Source organism: Peromyscus maniculatus, chromosome 12 (genome assembly GCF_049852395.1).
Source record: "Peromyscus maniculatus bairdii isolate BWxNUB_F1_BW_parent chromosome 12, HU_Pman_BW_mat_3.1, whole genome shotgun sequence".
Classification (NCBI taxonomy): Eukaryota; Metazoa; Chordata; class Mammalia; order Rodentia; family Cricetidae; genus Peromyscus; species Peromyscus maniculatus.
The window spans coordinates 15,651,142-15,673,556 of NC_134863.1; the positions used below are offsets into that span (position 1 = coordinate 15,651,142).

At 42.4% G+C, this 22,415-nt stretch overlaps 1 long non-coding RNA gene across 1 annotated transcript in view; it reads right to left on the bottom strand.

Moving 5' to 3' along the window:
• Nucleotides 1-293: 293 nt before the first annotated feature.
• LOC121821682 (uncharacterized) overlaps nt 294-22,415 on the bottom strand; it is a 32,289-nt gene continuing 10,167 nt past the window's right edge. The window contains exons 2-3 of the long non-coding RNA XR_013043693.1: nt 20,297-20,489; nt 294-1,314 (exon numbers count right to left, since the gene is read on the bottom strand). This is a non-coding gene — a long non-coding RNA (uncharacterized LOC121821682). The remainder of the gene's footprint in view (nt 1,315-20,296; nt 20,490-22,415) is intronic.

The following is a 22,415-nucleotide window of genomic DNA, read 5'->3' on the forward strand; positions in this document are numbered from 1 at the left end:
ATATTTTAACAACACACGATGTGCTTAGAATGCCTAGCTGGGCGTCACTTAAGGTAAATAAGTGACTTGTGGATGCAATACTGCTGCAGGCAGATCTACTCTCTCTTCTTAGTAGTTGGTCCTTCCGTGTTTTAAGTGGGAAATTGTTAAGATATGTACGTACTGAGGTTTCTGGGTCCTCAAGTTTCCATCTGTCATTGCAGCTCCAGCAGGAAAAATAACGGAACATTTTACTTGAACAGCAGCTAAAGCCATCAAATCAACAGAAAGGTTTAAAGAAACACACAAATAAATTAATCTTAATAAAATAAAATTGTTTATTTAAATTTGGCCATCTGGTATTGGCATGACTGCAGAAATGCATTTACGTATTCCTGTGGGAGTACACATGGGGGCACTTTTCTGAAAGGCAATCTGGCAAATACTATCCAAAGTGTTCAAAGTAGGCCTACCCTTTGAGCCACATCCAGTGATTGTACACCTACGAGTTTTTCCCAAGGTGATGAGAATGGGTGTGTATAAAGATTTATTTACAGTGATGATTTTTGAAACATTATAACAGCAGCAAATAGAAAAACACAAATAGTCAACCAACAGAATGGCTTTAAACTGTTATATTATTTTTCTATACAATGTTATGTTAGAGAGGCAGGAAGAATTATTACCATGAAAAAAATAGTCATAGCTATTTTTAATACTCAGTGATACTGAGTATTAAAAAGGAAGCTTCAAAATGATATTTGCAGGATGCCAATTTTGTGAACACCATACAAACGTAGATGAAAGATGAAAATTCAGCAGTGATTTTTTTCTGAAGGTTGTGCTTCTCAGAGGTTTTTCTTTCCATCTTCAGTCTCTTCTGAACTTTTCTAAGAATTTTACAATAAGCATATAATATCAGTGTGTAGAAAAATGTCACAAGAAGACTTAACCTCATAAGTTTCAGTTTCTCAATGTATTGTTGTTACTAAGAAATCGGGCACATCTTTCCCACTAGCTAAGAGGGAAAGGTTAAGCTAATCAAAAACTTTGTTTTTTACTTTTTTATCTGTTATAGGACCAAACAGTTTTTTAAGAAAGCTTGAAAACTAATGTACAATTCCAAAATCAGCCCAGAATCTCTTCTCCACTCTATTTGAAATAAAGAGGTATGGAATTGTTAGTATTAGCCTCACTGCTTCTCCAGAGCCTTTGACGTAGGATCTGAAAGGTTGCAGGACATGAGCTAGTGATCACTAGCAGATGATTTAAGCAGCTCGCTTGGTCCTGCTCGGATTTCAGCTCCAGACTGGAAAGTTCCGGGTTCGTAGATACCTTTAAAAATAAGTGACAGAAAAGAATGTTTATTATTTAATTCTTCCTTTTATTCTTTGAGATTATGATACAATTATAGCATTTCTCCTTTCCTTTTCTTCCCTCCAAAACCTCATAGACACCTCTCCTTGTTCTTTCAAATTTACAGCCTCCTTTTTTTCCATTAATTGTTGATACATAAGTATGTGTGCATGCATTCATGTGTATTCCTACATGCACAAGTACAATCTGCTCGGTCTATATAGTGTTATTTGTATTTTTTTCCGGGATGACCATTTGGAATTGAATAGCCAATCGGAGTGCTCTTCCCTGAGAAAGACTATTTCTCCCACTCTCGGTGTTTCGTGGTTGTTTGTAGTTCTTGTGTAGCATTGAGACCTTGTGAATTTTCCTTCATCCATGTTTGCACATCTTTTGTTGTGGTCTTGCTCAACTCATGTTTAGGTAGCTATTTTAGTAAGACTTTGTGGGTATCACTTCTGACATCTCTAGGCAACACCATCAAATAGCAATCTCCCTGTTCCTCTGGCTCTTGCCATCTTTTGGCTCCTCTCTGCAATGATTCCTGAGCCTTAGGTGTAGAGGGTGTACTGTAAATGTACCCTTCGGGATGGGGCTCCATAACTCTGTATTTTGATTGGTTGTGGGTTTTTTTTAATGATCCCCATCTGTTGCAAGGAGAAGTCTTCGCAAGGAGGGAAGCAGCCAACAATCTTACACAACTATGACGTCTGTGAACCACGACAATGACCAGTGTGGCACAATAACCCTCAGAGTGCAGTAGTGGCACACACAACTTGGCAGCAACCAACAGCTCTCTACTTGAACTTAAGATTCTGTTCAGCATGGCTACTGGAAACCTAGCCAACTAGCCAGGCCTCTAAAGTCATGGATCTTGTAGGAGAACCTAAAACTACCAATTCTCTCTCTCTCTCTCTCTCTCTCTCTCTCTCTCTCTCTCTCTCTCTCTCTTCCTGGTTTTTTTTGAGAAAAGGTTTCTCTGGGTAGCCACCACACCCATCTTAAAATTGCCCATTTTCTCAATCAGCATAATCCTTAACTACATTCTAAGAATTTGTCCTTCCTTATACCCACAGATAAATGTAGTCTTCACCCCCATCAAGTAAATTTCTCAATGTGTATTTATCTTAACTATTACTAAGGTGATCTTGCTATTGTACATTGTGCAGCTTTGAGTCATCTCTAACCTCTAACCTAGAACTACAATAATCAATAACCAGTTTTTAATACATAAATTTGGTGTTTAATGTCTTAGTGCTATATATGCATATAAGATATACTCTGTAGTATTGAATATAAGATACTGTTCTTGTGCAGGCTTTATGACATAACAATGTTATTCTCATGAAGACTGTAAGCATTTTTCTTAAACCTTTACCACAATTAATTAAGTAACTAGAATAACATAATAATGATTCCTTTGCAGAGTAGATGATAATAAGCTGTGAGATTTTTGAGACAGGTGTTTTATTAGAGTGGGGATTAAAGAAATATTTTATTTCACTTCCAATTTATGTTTTCTAATTTGTATATTTCTATATTTCTAATTTGTATATTATACTTTCTCTAGTATTGTCTTTTGCATCTTGTATTTTCCAAAATATGTCCATGTGTCTAAAATATCAAGATTATTACAGCATATATTTAACTTTAATTATTTTTCCCAACATTACTGAGATATCAATGGCCAATTTTGGACATAACAGCCCAAGGTAACCTGTTTTCTTGACCTTCTTCTGGTTATCTGTTGTGCATGTGAAATAAAGCACCTATGCACAAATGAAACAAGTCATAAATGTGCAGCTCAACAAATTATTGTAGACCTAAGCCCCGTGTAAGACCCATTCAAATTAAAACCTAATACAGCCTGCATTCCAAAAGGCCCTTATGCCCCAGCCCAGTCACATGCCTTTTGTCTGTTAGTGTCTAGAAGGCCTGATGTTGCTGTTGCTATTTCCTGGATATGCTTTATCGTTTCACCAAAGTATGGATTTCTGAGCAAGCCAGCTGCTTGTGTTTACTTTTGAACTTCATAGAAATGGACTCATACAGATGAAAAAGTTGTCACGATAATGGATACTTTTTGTCAAGTGCAAAGCACACACAGCTAAATACCATCATTACCAATAATTTTATGACATGGGGATGAATTTTAACCCTTCAAGCAGGTAGCTAGTATCACAGTTTTGGAGTTATTCTCAGTCCAGTCTAGACCATCTCATGCTTTCATATGGTCAGCACAAGCTGACACTCGGGGATTCCTTGAGCTGTTTGTAACTTCTTATGCCCCCCGGGTGGAAAAGTACTCGCCTAAGGCTGAGGGGGTCCACACATAACTGCTTTGTCCATAAACCAGCAGGCTTCCCTCTACTTGGTGAATTCCCAGCTATTATCAAAGCTCTAAGGTCATATCTAGTTAATAGTTGGCTAGAAATCAATACACAAAGAGCGATGGTTTCTGATAAAGGTGTATAATAAGCAAGTTCAAGCTCAACAAACTAACTGTCCTTTTGCTCTTAGCTATTGAAAAGAAGTTGCTGGCCTGCTCTCTTGTTGGAAAAATATAATCCCACTCCACCACCTCAAGAACTAATTTTCTTTTTAACTAGGTCCTCTCTTTGTCCAGTTCATCCTGTATTAGGGTGAATAGCTTAGCTATTCAAAGGCCACTCAAATATTTTCTTTCTTCTCTGTTAATTCTAAGGCAGAGTGTCAATGTGCTTTCAGGTGACCCAAGACCTCAGGTTCTGAAATAAGCCTGTCCCTCTTTGATGTTGGCAGCTACCCTGTGAACTCATCCATGGAACTCCCAGTGCCCAAGGCTCAGTAGTGCTGTGGGTTTCCCAGCTGGCAAACAACCAATGCTTACCATTCCTCCTGAGTAACCACCCATGTGTGTGTGTATATGAGCGTGTGTGTGTGTGTGTGTGTGTGTGAATGGGTAGGTGTGTTCACGCATGTGTTAGCATAATGTCCGGCTCATTCTCCAAGCAGGCTGTAGCAATAACCGTAAGAATGCCTTTCATGTAGTAAATGAGTACATAAATGAGCAAAGGATGACTGCTTCCCCTGGTTCAGTACCCTAGCATGCCTCCTCTCCTCACAGCCGAGGCCACCTGAATGCAGACACAACATTGTGCCGCTTCTCAGACTAACACAAGACTTATCTGAACAGAACATCAGAGGCTATGGTCTATGGTCCCAAAAACAATTCAGCATTTTTCTCTATTTGGCTTATGCTCCCAGGAAAACGCTGAACTTGGATTTGGATTTCTGTCCAGTTCTTCTCCTATATGTATTTCAGTTGGCATACCTGGAGCAGTCACTACCCATTTTGAGGCTCTCGCTGACGATATCCACTCCTATAAAACTAACGATACCCCACTTTAATCTAAGGAGTTAGGACCCTCCTTCTTGATACCCCTTGGTGCTCTGATACTACCAGCGTCAACACGTAATGTTCCCCTCATCACTAGGGAGTTCCTACCTTTCACTGGTCCTTCTGATCCTAGCCATCAGGCATAGGTCCCCACACTGTCCCCTTACCATACCTGTCACTGGACTTCCTCAGCCTGCTAGCGCTGTGGCTGCCCCTAGATTACAGTGACAGGCCTCCCTAATCTGTAGTTCCTTTGTTCTCTTCATTAGCCTTCCTTATTACTTGCGGAAAGGCCTTGGATTTCCAAAGTAAAAATAGCAGTAAACTTCAACAGGAGCCTTTCAAAGAAAGAAATAAACAGAAAGTGATCACACACTTCAGGTCAAGTCAGGGCAAACAGAGAGACATGAAATATTCACAGATAGGAAAACTCAGTCCAGTTATGATGGTAATTGTTTTTTTTTATTTTTATTTTGTTTTGTTTTCAAACAGGGTCATGACGTCTATCTCCTGATAGTCTGAAGCTCGCTATGTAGCCCAGGTTGACCTCAAACATACAATATTCCAACCTCTGCCTCCTCAGTTCTGGGGTTATATGTGTAAGCCACCACTAGGCTAAAATGGAATCTTTATAAATTTATGTATAATTATAGGTAGTTACAGATTTTTCAAAAAAAAAATCCCATGATTTTTTTTTATTTGTGAAGAAGATGGTTCTAAGGTCTATGTATAAGAACAAGGGAGTTAAGATAACCAAAATAAAAGAGAAAGAATAAGGTAATGATTTCATAGTGTTCTGTAAAGTACTCAGACAGTACTGTATTGGAAAGTGGATAAACACAGAGGTCACAGAAAAGGAGCACCCAGTCCAGATGGAGACTCACACGTGTATGTGTATGTGTATATATGAGTGTGTGTGTGTGTGTGTGTGTGTGTGTGTGACCAAAAATTCAAAACTTGAAAAAAAAATCTGTGTTGTAAGAATCGGATATCTCTATGCAAATTCATGAACCACTTAGCATCATATCATATAAACATTAACTCAAAATGGTCTATTATGCAAGGGCTTTTGATACTGGAGTAAAAACACAATATGTATAAGGATAAAATGTTCATCCAAACTAAATTCATGTCTCTATGAAAACGTCTGTTAAGAGAAAAGAGCAAGGTAAAGAATGGGGATTATTGCTAATCGTATCTAAGAAGGCATTTCTGTCTGTACATAAAGAATGCTCAGAACTCAAGATCAAGCAATTCTTCTAATTTCCGTAAATGTACCTGTGCTAGGAATGAGTGCTTCGTCTTCAAGGATGCCTGGACAGCAAAGGAGTACATAAGATGCTCAGCATCAGGCTGGGAAAACAAAACACACCGAGGCTGCTGCGTGCCTGTTTGGGTGCATCACTGCTGTGGGACGGTCTGTATGTCAAATTGCTCTGATTGGTCAATAAATAAAACACTGGTTGGCCAGTGGCCAGGCAGGAAGTAGGTGGGACAAGGAGAGAGGAGAATTCTGGGAAGCGGAAGGCTGAGGCGGAGAGACACTGCAGCCGCCGCCATAACCAGCAGCATGTGAAGATGCCGGTAAGCCACCAGCCACGTGGCAAGGTATAGATTTATGGAAATGGATTAATTTAAGCTATAAGCACAGTTAGCAAGAAGCCTGCCACGGCCATACAGTTTGTAAGCAATATAAGTCTCTGTGTTTACTTGGTTGGGTCTGAGCGGCTGTGGGACTGGCAGGTGACAAAGATTTGTCCTGACTGTGGGCAAGGCAGAAAACTCTAGCTACACATCACTATTGTGAAATTATTTCTAAAAGCTAACGATAGCATGCGCTGACAAGAATCCATCTTGAATATAGCTATCACTCTCTTATATATTGCTGATGGGAATGTAAAGGGGCACAGTTTGACGGATTCACACAAAACAAAAATCCTCTAACCACAAGAACGGCAAAGTACGTGTTCATGTAAAAAGCTATATACGGATACGACAGGAGTTCTGTTCACAATGCCCTTGAGAGAAAACACTTTGGATGTTCTTAAATAGAAGAATAAATAGACAAGTGAGGGGTAGGGACAAAGCTCAGCAGCATTGCATGTTCCCATTTACACAACACTCTGGAAAGGGGAAATATGGCAGCAAAGAAGTCCATAGGTGCAAGGCAGGAATGGAAGGTCATGTGACTCCCGCTGGCAGCACAAGGTGTATTGGACGTGATGACTACCCGTCCTGACTGCTGTGTGGTCACACAAATCCACACCTCACTAAGACTCAAAAACCTGCACTCTACTCTATATCAACTTCAAAATAAAGCTTCTAAGAAGTCATCATACTCCAGGTAGGCTTTTCCTACTGGGCCTTATATTGAGAGAATCACTCTGTATTACGCAACCTGCAACCCCCTCTAATTTTACCATCTTTCAATGTCATTAAATCTGAGCCTGCATATCAAGTCTGGTGGTTGGCTTGCGCCACACTGAACTGATATAAAACATGTATCAAGTGTTGAACATGGTTGCACATAAGGTTTGATTATGACTTTTAGTACTAGAAACGATGTGATAATCATTCTGCTAGGTAAATATCTACATAAACCTATAAACTTCAAAGATGTTTAACAGTGGCCTTGCTGGTCCAGACATTTTCATTCAGTTTTCTTTCTTTCCTTTTTTTCCCTTGCCAACATCTCTATGCCCTTCTGGATTGGTTTCAACAATGACAGTAATAGACTGTGATGTAGGGTATATATATATATATATATATATATATATATATATATATATATATATATATATATACAAATTGCTAAATATTCATAACTTGTTTTGCAGGGGCATGGTTTTTTTGTTTGCTTGTTTGGTCAGTTGGTTGCTTGCTTTTTGGTTTTTTGGTTTTTTTGTTTGTTTGTTTGTTTTGTTTTGTTTTGTTTTTTGAGACAGGGTTTCTCTCTGTGTAGCTTTGGAACCTGTCTTGGAACTTGCTCTATAGCCCAGGCTGGCCTCGAACTCACAGAGATCCGTGCCTCTGCCTCCCAAGTGCTGGGATTAAAGGCGTGTGCCACCACCACCCAGCAGGCATGGTATTTTTAAAGTTTGATGCGTTTGTCAAGATATCCTTCAGAAAAAAATGGTGTTGAATACCTTTGCCAGAAGACAGGGAGCAGCCAGCTCCCCAAAGCCTTCTTGCCACATTTTGCAGTTACATGATACAATTCCAGTTACATCTTCCTTAAAATCCTTCTACATCAAAGCATAAGGAATTGTCTTTGAGAAACAAAATAACTCTTAGGGCCTTACATGAGACTTTCAATATACAAGCTGGGTATCCTAGTTGTATTTTCTTGTTGGTTGAAACAAACAAAGACCTTAGATTTTTCTTGAGCACTGGGTTTTCCTATTTAAAGCTATACTCTTTTGAGTTATTGATTTTTGAAGCAATAATCATTAACTCAACACTGGAGCAGCAATCCCCAAATATTTTAAATCAATCCTGCCAAAAAAAAAAAGTCATACCAACGCATTTGTTCACACTTTTACATTTGATATGTGATAACTCTTTAATCTAGACCATAAGAAATAGTAAAGGTAGCTTCTTTTATATTTCAGGTTAAAAAGTAAGCATGAATAGAAGTTCTAGAATTTTCTTCTCACCCTCCAAAAGATTATGCTTTGTATCACATCAACTAAGACACACTTTGCAGACTACTGTCCCGAGGGAGGTACCAGATAGCACAGTTCCTGCCTTCAAGAGCTCACAGGCAATGTAGAAAAAGGGGCAAGAGAGCGTCTCTACCGGAGTGTGAAAACAAAGGGAGGCAGAGTGCTCCCAAGCAGGGAAGACTTAGTCCGGGGCCCAGGAGACCCTGGACAAGATCCTGAAGAACAAAAAGGAAGTTGAACTCTGTGCTCTGAGGGAGGCCCTCTCTCCCCGGCTCTTTCCAGGTGCAGCAGCTTCACAGGATGTCGGGGCAGAGAGGCCGACTGGGGGACAGTCTGTACACCTGCCATGTGTGACTGTTGGTGGGTTTTGCGTTTGTCTTTTTTTTTTCCTGTTTGTTTAATGTATATTTTTTCCTCCTGCCTTTAGGACATAGTGACACACATTTCTGCCTCAGCAAGTACAGCACCACAGCAAAGGACAAGACACGCCTCTAGGAGGAAAGGCTGAGCTTCATTAATTCAACCCTGGAGCAGAGATTCCCCAAATATTTTCAATCAGCCCTGCAATGATGCTAACAATGATGGTGTCTAATAATGTTTGATTGATTTCTGTTCTGTTGTTGTTATTGGTGTGTGTGTATGTATCTGTGTATATGTTGATACTGTTGTTGTTACTGGTGTGTGTATGTGTATGTATCTGTGTATGTGTTGATACTGTTGTTATTGGTATGTGTATGTATCTGTGTATGTGTTGATACTGTTGTTGTTATTGGTGTGTATGTATGTATCTGTGTATGTGTTGATACTGTTGCTGTTATTATTGTTGTTTTGAGACAGGATCTCACTATGTAACACTGCTTGGCCTGGAATGTTGTATGTAGACCATGCCCGCCTTAAACTCACAGAGATTCACCTGCCTCTGCTTCCTGACCACTAAACACTAGGGATTTGTTACTTTTAAATATAAGAATTATACTTTCCAGAGAATGGCAAGTGCTCTCCCAAGACCTTTTTACCTTTAGCTGACTCTAAGGTACCCAGTAATGTCTGGTTTTGGTTTTGGTTTTCCACTGCAGAATTTCTTTTATTAAAGAAGTTGACCATTCTCACACCCATTACAGGGGAATTGTTCAAGTTCCAGGTCAGCCAGGGCTACAGATGGAGATCTCACCTCACAAAACCTCTAAGGAGGGGGTGCTTCTGGATGCTTTTGCAATTATTTTATGTAGATAAATAAATATACTTTGGAAAACTTTAATACCATATCTATATAGGTTTTCACTGCAAAAATGTATATTGATACTCTTCATAAAAGTATGTATATTTACTATAAAAAACTATCTCTTTTAAAATGTGGGGTTTTTTTCTGCATTGGCCTTTAACTCATTATGTACCATAGGATGACCTTAAACATACAATCCTGCTTCAGCCTCTCTGGAGCTCGGATAGGTCACTATCCTATCTCAATGTATATATATATCAAAGAACCAACTTCATCAATAAAAGGGGGGAATGGAGAGATGTCTGTCTCAGACCCTATGAGTGCTTGCTGCACTTGAAGCGGCCGGGAATCTCATGCTAATAATAATGGTACACATGCTGCGTGGTTCACAACTTCCTGTAACTCCAACTCCAGAGGGTGTAACACCACCTTCCAGTCTCCACAGGCACTTACACTCACACCCAAAGGACATTTTCTCTGTCTCTCCTTCTACGGCGTTCCCTGAGCCTGGAGGGGAGGGATTTAATGGAGACATCCCTATTAGAGCTCAGTGTTCCAAGGTCTCTCACTCTCACATTGTCTGGCTCTGAGTCCCTGTATTTGTTCCCATCAGCTGCAAGAGAAAGCTTCTCCGATGATGGCTGAGCAAGGTGCTGATCATATTTGGCTTTCTGATTCTGGGTTACCTCACTCAGGATGACTTTTTCTTGTTCTATCCATTTACATCTGACAACATCCAAAATATATAAAGAACTTTAAAAAAAAAGATACCAAGAAAACAAATAACCCACTTAAAAACCTGGGGTACAAGATCTAAACAATTCTCAAAAGAGAAAACTCAAATGAGAAACACTTAAAGAAATGTTCAACATCTTAAGTCATCAAGGGAATACAAATCAAAACTACTTTGAGATTTCATCTTACACCTGTCAGAATGGCTAAGATCAATAACACAAATGACAGCTCGTGCTGGCAGGGATGGGGTAAAGGGAACATTCATCCATTGCTGCTGGGACTGCTAACTTGTATAGTCACTATGGGTATCAATGTGGCAGTACCTCAGGAAGATGGGATAGATCTACCTCATGATCCAGCTGTACCACTCTTGGGCATATACCCAAAGGATGCTTCATACAGCCACAGGGAAGTTTGCTCAACCATGTTCCCTGATGCTCTATTCATAATAGCCAGAAACTGGAAACGACCTAAGTGTCCCTCAACAGAAAAATGGATAAAGAAAATGTGGCACATTTACACAACAGAATATTACTCATCCAGTAATGTCTTTTTAAAAATAGAGAAAAAAAAAACATACAAGTCTAGACACACAGGACTCCTTAAGTATTCTTAAAATATGGCTTGAACCTGGCCACCACCCTCACTAACAGTGGCAGTGAGATTTTTCTCTGCATAGACAAGTGTCAAATATTCCATGTGGCATTCAAGGCACAGCATATTCTTGCCTCCACCTTGACACCTGCAACCTCCCACAAAAGACACCAAAACACATGTTCCTTGGTGCATGTGATCATCATCCCCCATAGCAGGCAGCCAGTGAAGAATCTGAGTGCTAAGACCCTCTTAGCTGAGCACCTATCTCTCTCTGTCTCTCTGTCTCTGTCTCTCTGTGTTCTCTCAGCTTTCCTTCATCAGCCATGGAATACAGCCATCTGTTGTAGTGGTATTTGCTCTGCCCATGACCTTGGGCTGTAGGGCCAGAGGGAGGTGGTGCTTCTTGCGGTTGTACATGACCTCTTGAAAGGAAAGGGAGAAGGGTCACAAGCCCCTGCTCCCTGCTTCCTGCTTCCTGGTGTGATCAAACTGCCAAGTGGATTCACTCTCAGTCAGATCAGAGGACGACCTCAGCTGTCTACTCAGTTCTTTATTTGTGAGTGTATTTCCTCAATTTATCCTAATAAATTTCCCTAATACTCCTTAAGCAGACTGCTGTGGATTTATCGCATTAATCTGCGTCCAATCTTTCTGCATCTCATTCTAATGAAGAGGCAGGGCAATCAACTGTCTTAACAAACAGAGACATTTCTTACCTCATATAAGAAACAGCTTAATTTTTTTTCTGGGTTCCAATATTTGTATGAAGCTGGAAGAACAGGTTGGGAAGGATAAAAAACCTTCATAGTGTTGTTTTTACTTTTCATATTTGAGAAACCTGTGGAATTTTCAAATAAATACATTCTGGAAACAGCCCAGGCTATTGTCAAGGCAATTGGTGGCTCTCTGCAAACTGATGGCAAGGCTCTGTTACCAGAGACAGCAGCTACACGTCTCACTGAACATGGAGAAGTAGAGTGGTGTCTACCTAGAGCCTGCACCCCCTGTGGTTCAAGAAGGTACTCAGCACGCTACCACAGGAGAAAGGTGAATACCAACCTAGCTAGCTACAAACGCTTCCGCCCGCAAGGACGACCTGCTTGCAAAAGACACCCGTGCAATAGTGGCCCAAACCTTGCAGGAGTAACCAACCAATACCTGACTTGATTTTAGGTCCACTCCATGAGATGGAACCTACATCTGATGCTGCTTGGGTAACCAAAACCTGAGACTAGATAGGCCAGAAACCTAGGAGAAAGCTAACGGAACATAGCAATAAAATGACTCCTCAAGACATTCTGCTAGACTCATAGACTAGTGTCTTGCTCAGTTATCATCAGAGAAGCTTCCTCCTGCAGCACATGGGAACAAATATGCAGAAACTGAGAGACCTTGGATGACTCAGCCCTAAAGGGGATGTCGTCAGCAAAGCCCTCCCCTCAGGGCTCAAGGAACCCTGAAAAACAGGAGGTGAAAAGAGTGTAAAAGACAGAGGGGTGGAGGAAACCAAGGAATCGAGACCTTCTAGATGGAACAGGACTGGCGCCCTATGAACTGACAGAGACCATGGCAGCATGCACAAGGCCTACACAGGACCCAACCCGTCTTAAGGGTAGGCCTCAGGCCTAGCAGTAGATGCCAACACAAAATGAACTCAACAGCATCTTTGGAGGTTCTTTGTCTCATAATGTTAACTTGGGGCTTTTCTTGGTTTTGTTTGTGTTTGTGTTTTTAACTTTGCAGGTCCTTTTGTGTGTGCATTACAGCTTTCAGTTTTGTGTTTTTACGGGATTCCCGTGTGTGTGAACGTGTGTGTGTGTGTGTGTGTGTGTGTGTGTGTGTGTGTGTGTGTGTGTGACCCTGTGTCTATATGTGCTTTATGCACCTTTTCTTTAGCTGTTTTCCTTGTTTGGTTGTTTTGTCCTATTCTGATTGGCTTGTTTCTGTTTCATCTTATTATATTACATTTTACTGTTATTCCTTAGATGCCTCTTGATTTTCTGACAAGAGATGAAACAGGTGTGGATCCAGATGGGAGGGAAGATGGGGAGCAGCTAGGAGGAGCAGGGGGAGGGAAAACCATCATCAGAATATATTGTAAGGAAAACATCTCTTTTCAACAAAAAGATATATTCAGGAGGTAGCTGGACACAACTGCATGGATATAAGAACATTAACAACCCAACATTCATCAGCATACAGGTAGCAGTGAAATCTGAGACATTATGACATCCATTAGACCAAATATAATATGAGAAGTGCCTTGAAGACAGTAGTCAACAGTATGGAAAAGAAGGATCCTCAAAGGAGACCAACATGCTATAATCAAAAAGATAAAAAGACAACTAGAGATTTGAAAGTTTCAGAGAGGAAGGAAGTGGTAAACTGCAGAACGCTCCAGAAAGCCAAGAAAGAAAGGGCTAAAGTATGCGTTGACTTTGGCAGTTGGAAAGCCCTTCGTACCTAAATAAAAGCATTTCCATATGGTTAAATGATGAATTGATACTGTGCTAAAAAGAGAACAACTCTGCCCCAAACTGAAATTAATACAGAAGACAAGAAGTTGCATGACTCAAAAATTACATTGTCTTCCTGGGGTTCTGAAAAAAATTCAGTCCTGTTTAGTTATTAGAGAAAAGAAATTATGTATACTAACAATACATAAATGGGAGTCTATACATCACAGCCAAACGGGATCCATCCCAAAGGTGGAAGATCAAGTTAACGTGTGAAAATCATATTCATAGAAAAAAGGAAAATGATCATTTCAATATTCACAGAAAAGTGTTTGATAATGTTCAGCACTATTTCACAATAAATTAAAAAAAAAACACTCAACAAGCTAGGAATGGAGAGAACTTTTTGAGCATCCATTACAATGCACAGCTAATGTCCTATAAATGATATAATGTCGAGTGAGTTCTTAAGATAAAGAACCAGCCGGGCGGTGGTGGCACACGCCTTTAATCCCAGCACTCGGGAGGCAGAGCCAGGCGGATCTCTGTAAGTTCAAGGCCAACCTGGTCTACCAAGTGAGTCCCAGGAAAGGCACAAAGCTACACAGAGAAACCCTGTCTCAAAAAACCAAAAAAAAGATAAAGAACCAAAGGGTGACGCCCATTTGCCATTTCTATTCTGTGTACTGGAATTCTTACTTAGCCAAGACAATCTAGCAAGAAAAATAAAGCAAATTCGGACTGAAAAAGAAGAAGTACAAATATTTCTACTTATAGATGACATGATCTTATAGATAGGAAAACCTAACCACAGACACACACACACACACACACACACACACACACACACACACACACACACGAACTAATAACAAGTCTAGCAAATTTGCAGAATAACACTCCATTGTAATTCCATGTATTTCCAACAATTAAAAGAAAACTATTTTGTTTATAATATCAAGAATAAAATACTTAAGAAATGAATTTACCAAATTACATAAAATATTTGTACAAAGGAAACCACAGGTTATAATTAAAGAAAATGCTAAGAAATGGATTATATCCCATGTTCATGGATCAAAAGACTAATTAAGGAGCTGGAAGGAGGACTCAGCAGTTAAGAACTTGCTGCTCTTATAGAGGACCTGGATTAAATTCTCACTACCCTGATGGTGTCTCATGATCATCCATAACTCAAGTTCCAGAGGGAAGGGCTCTGTATACACTTGCACACAAAACACTCATACACATAAAAGAAAATGAAAAAATATAAAATTAACAAGATAGACTAAATGTTAAAATAGTAACCCTTCCTAAATCAGTCTACAGACTTAGTGGGAACCATTTCTGAAGTTCATTTAGCTTCTTTACAGGACTTGGCAGTTACTCCTAAAGCTCAGTTGGAAATTTAAAGGAGCCAGATGAAGAAAGCTAAATAAAACAAACATTGCTGGAGAACAGGCATGTTCTGACCTCAAGGTCAATCAAAAGCCACCGTACTCAAGTTAGTATGCTCTGGCATATCAATTTGCAGATCAGTGAAGTAAATGTGGTAATCCAGGAACAAACAAACAAACAAACAAACAAACAAACACCCTTTGTCAGTTGACTTCTCAGAAGGACAGCACAATAGGGAAAAATAATCTTTTCAAGAACTGATGTCAGTATACCCATATGTAAAAGTGACTCGGGACCCCTAATCTAGTCCATATATAAAACTGTAACTGTTTATGTCTGGATTACAGACATACACATAAAAACAAAACATGGAAACTCCTAGAAGGAAAAAATGAGAAAATAAATCCTTATCATCTGGGATTAGACCTTGCTTCAAGGTAGGCAACAAAATTATAAGTGAATTGGACTTCATCAAATTTAAAGCATGTGTGCTATTAGAAACACAAAAAAATTAAAATGAAAAGAAAGTAAATACAAAAAGGATGAAAGCAAAAAACAAACAAACAAGCAAACAAACAAAAAAAACCCCAAAACCCTCTAGAGTGGAATAATGTATTTTCAAAGTAAAAATATGGTAGGGCACCAATACATCCAGAAAATACTTTTAAAAACACACTCAGTAATAGACAACCCAGACTTTAAGTAGGCAAAGCATGGAAACAGACATTTCTCCAAAGAGACCACATAACTGACAGTCACATGGGGAGAGGTTCAATGTCAGACCGCATCAAGAAAATGGTATGCCATTTCCAACCCATTAAATGGGCTTGGTAAAATAACAAGACAGTAACACACGTGTTTCTGCAGATGGGGGGAATTGGAGACTGAATGGTTTTTCTGGTGGGAATACAGTACAGTTAATTTGGGAGAAGTTTGACAACGAAGTATTAGATGGACACGCATCTTTCTGTTAGCTTGTGCTCACTGTGACAAGTACTTGTGGGAATTGATTTTACAGAAGTTGGCAGTTGCTTTTTTTGTGTGTGTATAGGAGAGACATGGTTTCAGAGGTTTCAGTCCATGACATGTCTGGAGTAAGGCTGAACCACCTTGGAGTAGGCTATGGTAGAAGAAAACTTCTGATCTCATGGTGGACAGGAAGAAGAGGGGTATCATTCAAAGTCAATCCCCACAATCACTTCCTCCAATAAGACCCCACCTTCCATAGTTTCCACATCCTCCTAATAATTCCAACAAGTTATGAATCTGTGAGTGGATTAATCCATTGATCAGTTCAGAGCTCTCGTCATTCAGTCACTTCTAAATGTGTGGCCCACCATAATGCTTTTTTACTTCTAGGTATGTCTATGTCCGTGATAAATAGGTGAATTAAATGTGGTGGACTATTATCCATAAATTAAAGCATTAATAGCATATGCTACAATGTGGATAAACCTTGAAAACATCGCATTTAGTAAAGGAAGGCAGATGCAAAAGACCTTTTTTTTTTTTTTTTTTTTTTTAATATGAGCCCTTTCCATGAAATGCTCATTGGGAAAATTCCAGACACAGAGCAGGTAAGTGGTTTCCCAGAGCTGGGGGCAGAGATAAGAAGGCAGGAGGAGAAGGACAAGGACTTTTCAATGTGTTGGGGTCGGGGTCTTTTGTTAGGATGACGATATTCTACAATTAGATACTGACGACCTTTGTGACACATTCCTGAAACATTATAGTACGTCTGCAGTGGTGAGTTTTATGATGTACATTATATCTGTATAGGGCTGCTGTGAGAAAGGCGGCAAGCCCTAAGATGCAGAGATATAAGAAAGGTTAAGGCTAAGGAGGCCACTCTATGCAGACCACTTGCACAAGATCCTGGCTCCAATCTCCAGCCCTGCAAAAATAAGAAGAAAGCAAGAAAGAGAGAGCCGAAGACTAGGCAGCCGCCACAGGCGGTCGTAGCTGCGGATGTTCCTGGGGATGAGCAGGGCAGAAAGAAGCTGTGCCCGTGAGAAAGCAGGAGGGTACATTGCACCAAGGGGGTTTACTAAACAGCTTCGACTTTCTAGAGATTTGAGTTGGTGTGTACTGCTGGAAGCCATGGGTTAGGAGTTGGGTAGGGAACCTGAGAGGGAGATAGTTAACAAAGTGCAGCTCCCCATGGAAATGCAGAGAGGTGGCCTAAGAATGGACAGGAGGAGGCTGGCATTTGCAGAGGCTCTCTACGTGGCACCTGGCCCTCGGACATCTTTCTAAGCACCTGGGTCATCTCCATTAGGACTTCATACTATCCGTAAACTATGCCAACAGTCTTTGATGATGGGAGCCTCGGGGCTGGGGGTGGCTGTTTTCAACACCTTTGACCACAGCGCAATCGTGCAAGTATCAAATATGTGTGATTACAAAGATTCTTGCTCTCCCTGGGGCTCCTCTTGGACAGCCTGTTGTCCTGTGTCATGGAGATCCTGCTGTTTTGGATCTGTAGGTTCATCCCTTTCACATGCTGCAACAGATCATAGATCAGGTGGATGCTGAGGTGGGCCAACTCATAACCCTGGTTCTGGGCCTGGGTGGTAGTTGGGTTGGTCAGCTGGCTAGCTTTCCCTCATTGCCAATTCCCTGGGCGAGCTCTCCAGCACTGCCGAGGCTAGCTCACCCAGTGCAGCCTACAGCAAGGAAGGGGCCGGTTCTGTTCTCAGGCCCTCAGATTAGGGTCACCCACACTCATATCACCAGGGCCAGCTCTACTGCTTTGCCCAGGCAAGTTACAGGGCCCTCTCTCCTGCCGTACAGGGCATAACTGAGGGGGGGGGCAGCTCTCCCGCTCTCACATCCTCAGGGCTAGCTCACCTCAGACAACAGGGTCAGCTCTAGCATGCTCCCCAGGTGGAGGGCAACTCCTCTGTGTACTGTAGCTGGTGTAGGGCGTGGCTAGTCTTCTCACTCTCATGACCTCAGCTGGCTCTCTCTCCTGCCATCAGTAGGGGTGGAGGGGGAAGGGCATCTTTCCCTCACCCATGCCATATTGGTGGTGTAGCAGAAACCAGAGGCCTCGGGCCAGACCAATGACTCATGGCAATGAACAAGTAAGGATGAACAGACTAAAGGGTGAACTGTGTGTCTCAACTGGCCACACTAACAGCTTCCATGACTTTCCCTCCCTTCCCCGCCCCACCCCCCACCCCCATCCCCACCCCTGCTCCTCCCCCTCTTCCTCTTCTTTGTTTTATTTCTTTCTTTTGTTTGGTTTTTGGTTTTTCTTTTAAATTTGGTTTTGTTTGGGGGTGGAAGTTGAAAGAGCAGAGCGCGGATACGGATACGAGGGGATAGGGAGATAAGTGGAGTCAGAATGCATGATGTGAAAGCCACAAAGAATCAATAAAAGAAAAAAAAAGTAAAACAAAAAAACAAACAAAGATTTTTTTTTTTGCTCTTAAATTTACCCACAAAGCAGTTCTGGAAAACGTAAATATTGGGCCAGCAAGATTCACAGAAGCAGCTCAAGGATAGAGGTCTGCCAGCAGGGGCATCACACTATCCTCTAGGAAGTCCCACGGAGGTGGTCGCCTCCTCGAAGGTATCCCTCTCCCCACCTTGGGCTGGGAGGGTGAGACATGGTAAATTTCAGTCTGGAGCTGCTAACTATTGAATAGGCAGAAAGTTTGGCTTCCGCTGGCTGTGTATCTCAGGACTTCCTCCCTCTGCACCAGCAGATGGGACAATGGTGCAGTGTGAGGAAACACTCAGAAGTGCTTAACACACGCTTGAGGACGTGTAAACATATCCAGGCATAGCACTGGAACGCAGTCCAGTGAGCTGAATAAGAGCCCCTAAATGCCATGAGCTCTGACCACTGGAAGTTACAATGGCCTTGGGGGGTGGGGGAGTTTTTCTATAGGTAATGAAAACGCATCTTGATGTGGGGAGAGTATCCTAGCTTGAGTGAGAAAACCCCATACGCCATCACTAGTACCCTCCAAGGACAAGCAAAAAAAAAACAGCATAGAGCAGTTGGCATGCGAAGACTAACCTAAGACTGTGGCCAGTAAGTCAAGGGTTGTCAGCATCACTGGAAGCCAGAAGAGGAGAGAGACCTCTTTAGGAGTTCCAACCCCCTCTCCCCCGCCAAAGCCCCATGGGGACCCCTTGATCTCCAGCCTGCAGCATTTCTGATGTTTGTTATGGCAGACCTAGGAAACCACTGTGCGCCGCGATGGCGTTTGATTGTGAACCTGTAGAAAGTTACACAAGAGGAAGAGAGCTCTCCCAGGCAGTCGGTGGACGGTCGGTCGTCGTCCCAATTCCTCTTCCTCCTTTCGGAAGCCTTTTCAGTTTCCTTTCTAGTGAGTGCCATGTGCTTTCTCTCACCACGCTCCTGCCCTGCGACTGCCTTCACAGGCAAAGAAACAGTCATTGGTTGTCGCGCTCCTCCATGAAAACTTAGAACCAGGTGTGAGGAAAAGCATCCAGTCTGAAGCTGAACAATGGTCTCCACCCTGATCTACCAATTCCAGGGCAGCTTTGGGCAACAATTACTGTCCCCTTCCATAAAAACATTTAGTGAGAATCAAATAAATCCAATTTTTGTGTCTTCACCTGGTTTTCCTAAAGGGGAAAAATTATGAAAAGGGGCAGGGGGCATGTGTTATAATCCCAGGGTAGCAAAGCAAGAGTAAAGGGAAGGCCAGTAGATAAGGAAAAGAACCCCAAGAAGGCAAATATGCTGCACCCCTACACACACACACAGAGTATGGCCTGTGATGGAGGCTGTAGGAGCCTCTGCTGTAAGAAACAGCACATTGATAAGGCTGTAAGAAGCCAGAAGGAGGGTAGGAATAGAAATCACCTCCCTCCCAGGTCCTGTCCCTCATCACATCATGAATTTGCTGTCCTAGACTTCCATGTGGTGCACCTGGCTGTTTCTGGCAGCCAGTGATGAAGCAAGCTACACCCATACCTCAGAGTAAGCTAACATGACCTGTGGCATGACCCAGACCTGGGCACCTAAAGGGCTCAGTCGTGGTAGTTCCCAGGCAGGAGACTGTTGAGAGGCCAAGCCACAGCACAAACCCTACATGGGAAGGGTCAGAGGGCATAGGAGAAGTCTGAGGGTAGTGAAAGACACCTTGAAGGCAGAAGCCAACCAGACTCTGCCTTGAGCAAGCTGAAGATGAGGGGGTGGGGGGTGGGGGACAAGTGGGCGGAGCTACATGTACAGGGCACAGTTTAGGGAAACATTGGCTGCTCTACAGACAGGTCATAGCTTTGACGTTTTGTGTCTTGAAAAAGGGTGATCTGTCTGTCTGCCTGCCTGTCTGCCTGTCTGCCTCTCTGTCTCTCTGCCTGTCTGCCTGCCTCTCTGCCTGTCTGTCTGCCTCACTGCCTGTCTGCCTGTCTGTTTGTCTGTCCGTCGAGTCAGGCTCGTGCTTTATAGACCTGCCAGCCTTGCTCTCCCACGATGAGCCCCAGAAGTTCAGACTACAAGAACATGCCGCCATGCCCCGCTCACCTGAGTCATTCGGATTCTTTCACGTGCACCGAGCACCGTTGATTTGGATGTGGTTTGTCTCAAGTTGAAGTGTAGTATGTTGAAGGAGTAGAGACCTGGGTAAGGACTTGGTTCCTAGGCAACACAGTATGGATGATGAGGACACGGCCATTTGGGGCTGGACACACAGGGTCCTGGGGCTCCCTGGGAAAGACTAAAGATGCAGATTTATGATCAGAGTCTTGGGGTATGTGAGAGAAGAGGGCGCAGGAAACAGGAGAGATTGAGAAGCAGTGTCATCGGCCCCCAGCAGGTCCTGCCCTTTGGAATTTGAGGGGGAGCAAGGCTTTGTAACCCCCTAAAATCATCGAATCTGAGCTGCCCCTAGGGTAAGTGTGTCTTTTAGACTATTTTCCGGGGAGGAACCAGCTATAATTACAGTAGGAATGAGTAGCAAGGAAAAGTTCTTTGGTCCAGAAGGGGATCAGGGAGGTGAACCGTAGAACCCATGACAAATGTTTCTGGAGAGCTGGGATTAGGAAATGGTGGCCTCTCTCCTCATGTCGGGGTTATTGTGCTAACTGCTTTCTATTCCGCAACAGAAGCAGTGTCCACCATCTTCGTAAGTCTATGACTAGGAAGACTTCCCATCTGCTCCTCCGTCTCCATTTCAAGTTGTGAAATAGACATGCTGAAGATTTTCAGGTCTCTTCATTTGAATGCCACCCCTCCCCTCCAGGGTGACTTCGGAGGCTGACAGTCTCCTGAGGGTGGGCTCTTAGGGCCGCTGAGGCAGGCCTCATGTGGGAGGAGTTGCCCTTTGCTCTCTGAGCCTCTGCTCAGGTTGCTCCTGTGGGAACAGGACCGGTCTATTAGGGGATGATGCAGTCCACTCCTCTCTCTTGCCCAGCTTCTGTCACTGTGGCTGGGTAGATAAACCAGGAGGCCTGGGAGCTTATAGGCCCAGGTGCTGGCCCCAAAGGGCCGCATGGCCAAGTTGCTTCTCAGTCTACAAATGGAGCAATGTATACCAAGCCTTAACAAAGCCGATAAGCTTATTTTTGATTTTTTACTCTTCTCAGGTTTTTCAGTTTGTATTCATTATCAAATGTTATTGAATGATGCCAGGTTGTGGCTGAGTGCTGGGAAAGGCGAAGTAAATAAAACAGGTGAGATCCCTCCTTTGAGTCTTTTTTGGTTGCCATTTGTTTATTTGGTTTGGTTTCTTGAGGGAGAGTCTCACTGCATGGCTCAGGGTGGCCTAAATTTGCCCAAGTGACAGAACTGCAGAGTGTAAGCCATCACGTCCCACTTAAAATTTACATTTTATTAGGGGTGCAAGAATTATAAATGAATGCTAGAAAAAAAAACATAATATGTCTTGTAGCATACTTAGAAGTGCTGAGACAAGGGATACCTGTAAGGGACAGAGCGGGATGGAAACAGCCAATCTAAGTTGGCTAGAACGTTTCCTTGAGGTAGAGATAGCTGAACTAAGATTTCAATGTCTGGAAAATCAGACATGTGAAGCTGTACAGGAACATTCCTGCCAAGGTCCTGAGGTAGGAATAACCAAGGTCCTGAGGTAGAAATAACCAAGATCCTGAGGTAGGAATAACCAAGGCCCTGAGGTAGGAATAACCAAGACCCTGAGGTAGAAATAACCAAGGCCCTGAGGTAGGAATAACCAAGACCCTGAGGTAGGAATAACCAAGACCCTGAGGTAGGAATAACCAAGACCCTGAGGTAGGAATAACCAAGGTCCTGAGGTAGAAATAACCAAGGCCCTGAGGTAGAAATAACCAAGGCCCTGAGGTAGGAATAACCAAGACCCTGAGGTAGAAATAACCAAGGCCCTGAGGTAAAAATAACCAAGACCCTGAGGTAGGAATAACCAAGACCCTGAGGTAGGAATAACCAAGACCCTGAGGTAGGAATAACCAAGACCCTGAGGTAGAAATAAGGTTGGCAGGCTTCAAGAACAAAGGTAAAACAGCTAACGTGAAGGATCCCATGGAAGAGGAAAAGGGCAGAACACAACTCAGAGCCCAGGCAGGGTGATGCACAGGACTCTCTACGCTCAATCAGTCTTCCCTGAAATGTGCACATCGCCGGTGCGATACTCGTATTTGGGATTGTA